Source organism: Rutidosis leptorrhynchoides, chromosome 5, assembly GCF_046630445.1.
Source record: "Rutidosis leptorrhynchoides isolate AG116_Rl617_1_P2 chromosome 5, CSIRO_AGI_Rlap_v1, whole genome shotgun sequence".
NCBI classification, from domain to species: Eukaryota; Viridiplantae; Streptophyta; class Magnoliopsida; order Asterales; family Asteraceae; genus Rutidosis; species Rutidosis leptorrhynchoides.
Window position 1 is genome coordinate 301,491,934 of NC_092337.1, and position 9,213 is coordinate 301,501,146.

The window sequence follows — 9,213 nt, forward strand, 5'->3', positions numbered from 1 at the left end:
GGTTCCATTGTTGGTTATAGGTGTTCTGATAGGTTTGATTATAGTAATACCGGTTAAAGGGTGGTCGGATATCGGGGCTGTGTGGCGGAAAATGAGCAGGTCGAGTAGGTACGTAATTATTTGGTACCTGATATGATAGCTGGCTCATGATTTGGTGCTGATGAACTAACCAGCTATCGTGTTGGCGTCGCCTATAATCCTTGTATACTCGCTCGGAGTTCCACTGCTCATACATACTATGTCTGGCCGCGTTCGTCATTGCTTCCTCATCTATACGAACGTGGACATCAAGAATAGCATCTCGAAAGACATCCCTAATGTCTTCCGCTTCCTCCATTTCCTCGTCTGAGCCTCTCTCTACCTGAGGATGAGATCCCTCATAGGGTACTGCCTGGTTACGTCTACTTTTCAATACCTTAGCACCCACATAAACTTTCAATCCTAAGGGCTCAACCTGTTCTCTACAAAGCTGTAATGGACCCCCTTGGTTCCTATCAACACCTAAATACTCTCCAATGAGAGTAACAAAAATACCTCCTCCTATTATACTCCCGTCCTGCATTCCCTCTACCATTTTAGATAAATAAAAAGCAACACAGTAAGGGATATTGACAAAGCTTCTAGGATCCTGAATACACTTTAGGTAGAATAAATCATGTAAGGTAATTTTTTCTTTATTGTGACCTCTCTGTGTAATCGAGTTAGCCAAAAATCTATGAATAATACGAAGCTCGCGCTCTGTCAATATGTGTATAGGAGTGTCCTCCTGCTCGTGTAAAAACATCAAAATGTGACATACGCCTCTAAATGGAGTCAGCGTCAAAGTTACTATCTACCCTTTCACCATAATGAATCAAATTTGTACAATCGGGTAATAGCAACTCACCAGGAGTATATATCTGTAAGGCCCTGGCCATGTCCAGCATGGACATTCTGTACATCCTACCGCCAAGGATAAACCTCAGAAATCTTCTATCATCTATTCTAACTATATTTGTATCAAGTGATACAGTACTCATCAACTCAACACACCATTCCTTATATACAGGTCTACGAATGGTGAAAAGACGTTCCCAATCTGTAAAAGAAGAACTGCCATACCTTTGAACTAAAAGCTGTCTAACACGGTCAGCTAGATGGACCGTTTCCAAAAAGGCCCAATCGATTACCCTTGGCACCTCTACATTTTTTGTTACCAATTTGAATTTGTTCCTTTGATATGTCTCGTAATCTCTCCATCTCCTATCAAATCTCAAATTAGGATGCAGAGTGTGCTCAGGAATCGTTGGGAATTCTACTGGCGGCCTCATTGGGAATACTATGAATTCATCAACAAACTGTACCGGATCATAATAAGGTACGTGTTGATCAGGCTGTTGTTGTTGTTCCTGTTGTGGTTCTTGTTCGTGTTGCATTTCTGGTTCTGGTTCTGGTGCTGGTCGTCTAGATGATGATGCTCCTGAACCTCCAGTATCGGCTTTATGCAAAACACATTAAACACAAAATTTATACATCTAAATATGCATTAGTGTTAGCAAAATAACAACTTAAAACAATCACTATAACATGTTAAATCAAAATTAAACTTATACACATTTTCACAATTTTTCACAATTCTACACTTTTCAAATAAGCAAATATGAGAATGTATACAAAGTTTATAAGCTTTTAACTCAAATAACATGTCAAAATATTCATTAATAATAATTAAACAAGTCTCAACTGGCAAATATATCAAATTAATCAAGTTCATGAATTTTGGACTTAAAAAGTCCACTTTAATTTCCAAAAATCATGTTTAGGATCAATATTTGGATCATTTAACTATCTAAACATGTTACACTACTCAATTTAGCAATAATTCATGACAAAAATTGGCCATAACCTGTTTATATCAAAAGTCCTAAATTGCTCAAGAACACAAACCCTAGATTTCTAAAAATTTTGAAGTTTTTGGCTTCAAATCATGTTAAATAGCATCAATCTAGGTTATACATGCATACAATACTAACAATTTAACACTAATTACACTAGAAATTAACAAAATTGCATTAGGTAAAAAAATTGGAATTTATCACAAAAACTAGCAAATTTATGAGTTTAGGAGTGTAATTTTTACCATTTTGCTGAAGAATGAGAATCTAGGCATGATTAGAGCAAGAAAAATGACGAATTACGGTGGAAAATTGCGAATTTTAGAGGTGATTTTGGGGTTGGTTCGTGTTTGTGTGTGTGTTTTTTGTGCAGAACAGCGAGCTGTTCTTTTTATCAAACTGGCCTGGAATCCAGCCTCATGCGATCGCATGAGGTTGAAGAGTAAACCCCATGCGATCGCATGGGGTTCCGGGTACAGTACTTTTAGTTTTTTTTGTTTTTTTTTTATATAAAACCTTATTCTTAATAAAACATAAAATTAATAAAATTTTAAAAATTTGTTTCTTTTTAGGATGAGGGCGTTTCGGATCGATGTCCTAGTCTGTCCCTCGACAAAATTTTTAAAATTTGTCAAATCAAAGAGCGGTTTTAAAAGTAAAGATTTTTGGATTTTTTAATGTTTTTGGCATACTTTAATTCAATAAGATTAAAAATAATGATAATAAAAGTTCTCATCCCTCCCTCGGGTAAAGCAATTTCAGTTCAACGACCTAGTCTTCAACTCACGAAGAATTTTAAAAATCATATTTTTAACTTAGCGAAATAAAGTAAATTTTTGTTTTTAAATTCACACAACTTAAATTTAAAATATGCATAAAATTAAAAATTCACATTTTTTAAAAATTAAAAATTCACACCAAACTTATATTATATTTTTGTTTTTATACATACAAACTTAAAAATATCAATTGTTCAAATATTTACAATTTTAAATATATTAATTTAAAAAGTTTACAATATTAATTTAAGATTTATATATTAATTTTAAAAATATGGTAAAAATAAAATTAAAAATCTTTTTGGTCTTTTATCCCACTTTAATCAATCAAATATTATCAAAAATATGCGCCCCTCTTTTCGGTAAAGTAATTTCGGTTCCATGACCTAATTTAACTCATGACGAATTTTTGAAATATTTTGGGTTGATTGATTAAAGATATTTATACCTTAAGAATAAACGTTAAATTTCGCAGTGATGTAATAAATTTTTGTATGATATCAATAATTTCGGTCGCCAAACTTAATTTTATTCAATACCAATTTAATACTTTATAGCGAACAATTTAGCGTTTATTATCAAAAGGTTAAAAATAAAAATAAAAAATAAAAACTGTACAGACTTACATGTGAGATAGTATTCTTAGTTATATGATCTATCCCATTCATAAGATAGTCGGTTTAATTGGTTTTCCATAGCTACATAGGCGTAACCTCGAGCATTCAGTGTTTTTTCTTCTAAACATATGAACGGTCCGTCTCTGCATAAAGTAACAAATTCGGTGTTTGAATAGGTTTGATTATTTGAACATTTACCTCCATGTGACCATTTTCCGCATTTGTGACATCTTTCAAGGTGTCGTGCTCTTCTTTTCGCTGCGGATTTTGATTTTCCTTTACCAAATTGTAACTTATTATCTTCGCATCTGGATTCTTTTCTTACTCCGTCCAATCTTTCTCTGATTACTGATACTAGTTCACTCGGAAGTGTGTCATTATTACGTTTAGTGATCAAAGCGTGTAGCATTAGACCATGGTTTAGTTCACAGGCAGTCTTCATTTCGTAAAAACCTAAAAAAAATAAAAATTCAGAATGGGGGGAGAAGACTAGTTCTTTAGGGTCTGCTAGGGAAAGACCATTTGGGTTCCATTTTCGAGAACTACACGAAAACAGACAATCTAACTCTAACAGAAATACATAAAATCCTTAAAAGACTTGATACTCCCCACACTTAGTTAGCTGTGGTATCGAAATTGTGATTAACTTCGTTGTCGATTTCCATCGGACTATCTATGTAATGTTTAACTCTGTGACCATTAACTTTAAATTCAATTCCATTTGAATTTATTAATTCTATCGTTCCGTATGGGAAAACTCTTTTGACTATGAATGGTCCAGACCATCTTGATTTCAATTTTCCAGGAAATAGCTTGAATCGTGAATTGAAAAGAAGAACTCTGTCTCCTTCTTTAAATTCTTTTGAACTTCTGATTCTTTTATCATGCCATTTCTTCGTTCTTTCTTTATAGATTATCGAATTTTCGTATGCTTCATGTCTTAATTCTTCTAATTCGTTTAGTTGACTTAATCGTAGACGTCCAGCTTCATGTAAATCAAGATTACATGTCTTCAAAGCCCAAAATGCTTTGTGTTCAATTTCTACTGGAAGAAGACATGCTTTTCCGTAAACGAGTCTAAAAGGTGTGGTTCCAATTGGAGTTTTGTAGGCTGTTCTAAAAGCCCAGAGTGCATCCTCCAACTTAATGGACCATTCCTTCGGATTTGATCCTACGGTTTTCTCTAGAATACGTTTTAAAGCTCGGTTGGTATTTTCAACTTGTCCACTTATTTGTGGATGATAAGCAGTGGAGATTTTATGAGTTACTCCATATCTTTTAAGACTTTCTCAAGTTGATTATTACAGAAATGAGTTCCCCGATCACTTATTAAAGCTTTCGGTGTTCCAAACCTTGCAAAAAGATGTTTTAAAAAGTTGACTATAACTCGTGCATCGTTAGTTAGGAGAGCTTGTGCTTCCGCCTATTTAGATACATAATCAATGGCTACGAGAATATAGAGATTATTATGAGATTTTGGAAATGGACCCATAAAGTCAATACCCAAATGTCAAATACTTCACATACTTGGATGACATTTTATGGCATTTCATCACGTTGACTTATTTTTCCGGCCCTTTGACAAGCATCACATGATTTGCAAAGAAGTTGTGCGTCTTTGTAAATTGTAGGCCAATAGAATCCAGCATCATAAACTTTCTTGCTGTTAGTTGAGGCCCATAGTGCCCTCCTGTTGGTCCTGTGTGACAATGGTTTAAAATTTTACTAGCTTCATCTCCAAATACACATCGGCGTATTATTCCATCTGGACAACTTTTAAACAGATGTGGATCTTCCCAGAAATAGTGTTTTATATCACTGAAGAATTTCTTTCATTTTTGGTACGATAATTCTTTTTCAAGGAATCCACATACTAAGTAGTTTGCATAGTCTGCAAACCATGGTATTTCATTATAATCTATCTTCAATAGATATTCATCAGGAAAGTTGTATTGTATGGCCGATTCATTTAGAACTTCTAATTCAGGATTTTCAAGACGAGAAAGATGATCAGCGGCGAGATTTTCTGCTCCTCTTTTATCTCGGATTTCAATATCGAATTCTTGTAAGAGTAAGATCCAACGGATTAATCTTGGTTTGGCATCTTGTTTCAAAAATAGGTATCTAAGAGCAGAATGGTCGGTATAGACCACCGTTTTTGCTTGAACGAGATATGAACGAAATTTGTCAAAAGCAAAGACAATAGCAAGGAGTTCTTTTTCAGTAGTTGTATAATTTGTTTGTGCTCCTTGTAACGTCTTACTAGCATAATATATAGGTTGAAATCGTTTTTCAATCCTTTGTCCTAAAACGGCTCCCATTGCAAAATCACTTGCATCGCACATTAGTTCAAACGGTAGATTCCAATTTGGTGTTATCATGATCGGCGCATAAGTGAGTTTCTCTTTAAGAATATTAAAAGATTTGATACATTCATCTGAAAAGATGAATGGAGCATCCTTTTCTAGGAGTTTATTCATAGGAGTGGCAATTTTAGAAAAATCTTTTATGAAATGTCGGTAAAAACCGGCATGCCCTAGAAAACTCCTAACTCCTCTAACATTGGTGGGATGTGGAAGTTTAGCAATTACATCTACTTTAGCTCTATCCACTTCAATTCCTTCTTTTGAAATTTTATGTCCAAGAACGATGCCTTCTTTAACCATGAAATGACATTTCTCCCAATTAAGTACTAGATTTGATTGTTCGCATCTAATAAGCATTCGTCCCAGATTAACTAGACATGATTCAAATGTATCACCGAAGACTAAAAAGTCTTCCATGAAAACTTCCATGCATTCTTCTATCATGTCGTGAAAAATCGCCATCATGCACCTTTGAAAGGTTGCAGGGGCATTGCAAAGTCCAAATGGCATGCGTTTGTAAGCAAAAGTACCATAAGGGCACGTGAATGTGGTTTTCTCTTGATCTTCGGGTGCTATTGGAATTTGAAAGTATCCGAAAAATCCATCAAGAAAACAATAATAACTATTTCCGGCTAATCTTTCCAACATTTGATCAATGAAAGGTAAGGGAAAGTGATCTTTTCTGGTGGCGTCATTTAATTTTCTATAATCAATACATACACGCCATCATGTTATAGTCCTTGTAGGAATAAGCTCATTTTTTTCATTTGTAATGACAGTCATGCCACCCTTCTTAGGCACGCATTGAACTGGGCTTACCCATGGACTATCAGAGATAGGATAAATTAAACCTGCATCTAGCAGTTTAATAATTTCTTTTTTAACTACATCTTGCATATTCGGATTTAGTCTTCGTTGGCGTTGCACATACATTTTATGACCTTCTTCCATAAGGATTTTATGTGTGCAATACGAAGGACTTATTCCTTTAATATCATGAATCTTCCATGCAATGGCTGGTTTATGAGCTTTCAACACAGAAATGAGTTGAGATTTCTCATTTTCAGTAAGAGAAGACAATATTATTACAGGTAATTCAGATTCACCATGTAAATAAGCGTATTCTAAATGGTTTGGAAGTGGCTTTAACTCTAATGTTGGAGGTTCTTCTATCGATGATTTATATCGATATCTGTCTTCTTCTTTTAGCATTTGAATTTCTTCTGTTGTTGGTTCATATCCATTAGCTATTAGTATAGCTAACATTTCAGCTTCATCAATTGGTTCATTACCTTCTCCTAAAGAACATTCTCCTGTTCCTTGTAATTCTGGAAATTCTTCTAATAATTCTGCATGTGAATCTATAGTTTGAATATAATAACATGTATCATCTGCAGATTGCGGTTGTTGCATTGCTCTATCAACTGAAAAGGTAACACTCTCGTCTTCTATACTTAGGGTCAGTTTCTTACCGAACACGTCTATCATTGCTTTAGTCGTGTTTAAGAATGGTCTTCCTAATATGAGAGGAACTTGAGAATCTTCTTCCATGTCCAGAACAACAAAATCTACTGGAAATACTAAAGTACCAACTTTAACTAGCATGTTCTCCATTATCCCTCTAGGATATTTTAATGATCGATCGGCTAATTGTATGCTTATTCTTGTTGGTTTCAATTCTCCAAGGTCTAGTTTAGTGTATAGTGAAAACGGCATTAAATTTATACTAGCACATAAGTCTGCCAATGCTTCTATTGAACTAAGACTACCCAGAAAACATGGAATTGTGAAACTTCCTGGATCAGATAGTTTTTCTGGTATCTTATTCAACAACACTGCTGAACAATTAGCATTCATAGTAATAGCTGAGAGTTCTTCCATTTTCTTTCTATTGAGATTAGATCTTTCAGAAATTTAGCATATCTAGGCATTCCTGAAATCACATCAATGAAAGGAAGATTTACATTTATCTGTTTAAACATATCCAAGAATTTGGATTGCTCGGCTTCAAGTTTCTATTTTTTCATTTTACTTGGGTAAGGAAGTGGTGGTTGGTATGGTTTAACATAAGGTTTATCCTTAACTGTGTTATCTTCATTAACCTTTTCAACTACCGGTTCTTTTTCCTTATCTTGTTCAGGTTGTGGTTCTTGTGGAGTAGGAATAGCTTCATCAGAAGTTACAGGTATTTCAGGTGGTTTAAGTGTTGTACCACTTCTTGTGGTAATGGCTTTAGCTGTTTCATTCTGGGGGTTAGCATTTGTATCACTAGGTAAACTTCCCGGTTTTCTTTCACCTATTAACCTTGCTAGGTTACTTACTTCTTGTTCCAAATTTTAAATAGAAGCTTGTTGATTTCTAAATGCTTGAGCATTTTGTTCATTAGTTTGTTTCTGAGATGTGAAAAACTGCGTTTGAGTTTCAACTAGCTTCGTCATCATATCTTCTAAATTCGGCTTTTTATCATCGGTTTGTGGTGGTTTGTTTTGAAAATTAGGTCTTTGCTGATTGTAAGTATTATTGGATACTTGTTGATTGCTAGGACCTTGTTGGTTGTTGTATGGAATATTTCGGTTATAGTTCTGGTTTTGACTATAGATCGGTCTTGGCGGTTGATAATTATTCTGATAATTATTTCCAGGCCTTTGGTTTATGTATGAAATATTCTCTCTTTGTTCCATTGTTAATTCAATACTAAGACAATCTTTTGTCAAATGTGGTCCTCCACACTGCTCACAACTAATTCGTATTGAGTGGATATCTTTAGTCATCTTTTCCATTCGTCTCTCGACAGCATCTATCTTTGCAGAAATGGAATCTAAGTCATGGCTAGAATCGGCTCTAGCTGCTTTAGATGATCTAACGATATCTTTTTCTTGGTGCCACTCATGTGAGTGGGAAGCAGTGTTATCAATAATTTTGTAAGCATCAGTTTCGGTTTTCTTCATAATGGAACCACCAGCTGCAATATCTATGACTTTCCTTGTAGTGATGTCGCATCCTTGGTAGAATATTTGTACTATTTGACAGGTATCTAAACCATGTTGCGGACATCCTCTTAATAACTTTCTAAATCTTGTCCACGCCTCATATAGAGTTTCATTTGGCTTCTGTGTGAACATAACAATTTCTCCTTGAAGTCTTACGGCTTTAGATGCCGAAAAGAATTGTTTAAGAAATTTTTCAACTAAAACGTCCCATGTATCGATCGCCCCTTCAGGTAACGATTCCAACCAATCTTTGGCTTCTCCCTTTAAAGTCCAGGGAAATAACATGAGACATACCTGTTCATCCTCAACTTCTCTTATTTTAAATAGTATGCAGATCCTATTAAAGGTACGAAGATGTTCATTTGGATCTTCCTTCGGCGCACCACTAAATTGGCATTGATTAGTCACCATATGTAGAATTTGTCCTTTGATTTCATAATTTGGCGCATTAATGTCTGGATGAGTAATTGCGTGACCTTGGCCAGTGCGTTTAGCTCTCATTCGGTCTTCCATACTTAAAGGTTCCAGATTTTCCATGATTGAATTTGTTGAATCCGAATCACTAGAGGATTCTGATTTAATGGTTC

General features: G+C 34.8%; 1 non-coding gene across 1 annotated transcript; it reads left to right on the forward strand.

Moving 5' to 3' along the window:
- The first annotated feature begins 8,672 nt into the window (after positions 1–8,672).
- LOC139850786 (small nucleolar RNA R71) lies at positions 8,673–8,779 on the forward strand. The gene has a single exon (XR_011760167.1). It is a non-coding gene; the product is annotated as a small nucleolar RNA R71 (small nucleolar RNA).
- Positions 8,780–9,213: the final 434 nt, after the last annotated feature.